Source organism: Ursus maritimus, unplaced genomic scaffold, assembly GCF_017311325.1.
Source record: "Ursus maritimus isolate PB19 unplaced genomic scaffold, ASM1731132v1 scaffold_2, whole genome shotgun sequence".
NCBI lineage: Eukaryota > Metazoa > Chordata > Mammalia > Carnivora > Ursidae > Ursus > Ursus maritimus.
The window spans coordinates 35,305,178-35,305,395 of NW_024424452.1; positions in this window are offsets into that span (position 1 = coordinate 35,305,178).

The following is a 218-nucleotide window of genomic DNA, read 5'->3' on the forward strand; positions in this document are numbered from 1 at the left end:
TTGTAATACAAGTATATGCCTTATATCCTTACTTATAAATAAATTATTTCAAAAAGTAGGAAACCTCCAAAGCACTTCCAAGAGAATCACAAGATCGGATTTGTGAGAGATGGTGGCTTTGTTCTGGGCAGAGAGCTGCGAGGTGACCAGGGGTGTTGGGAGCACAGGAAGGGCAGGAGTGGCTGAGAAGGATAATATTCACACCAGGAAAGAGGGAG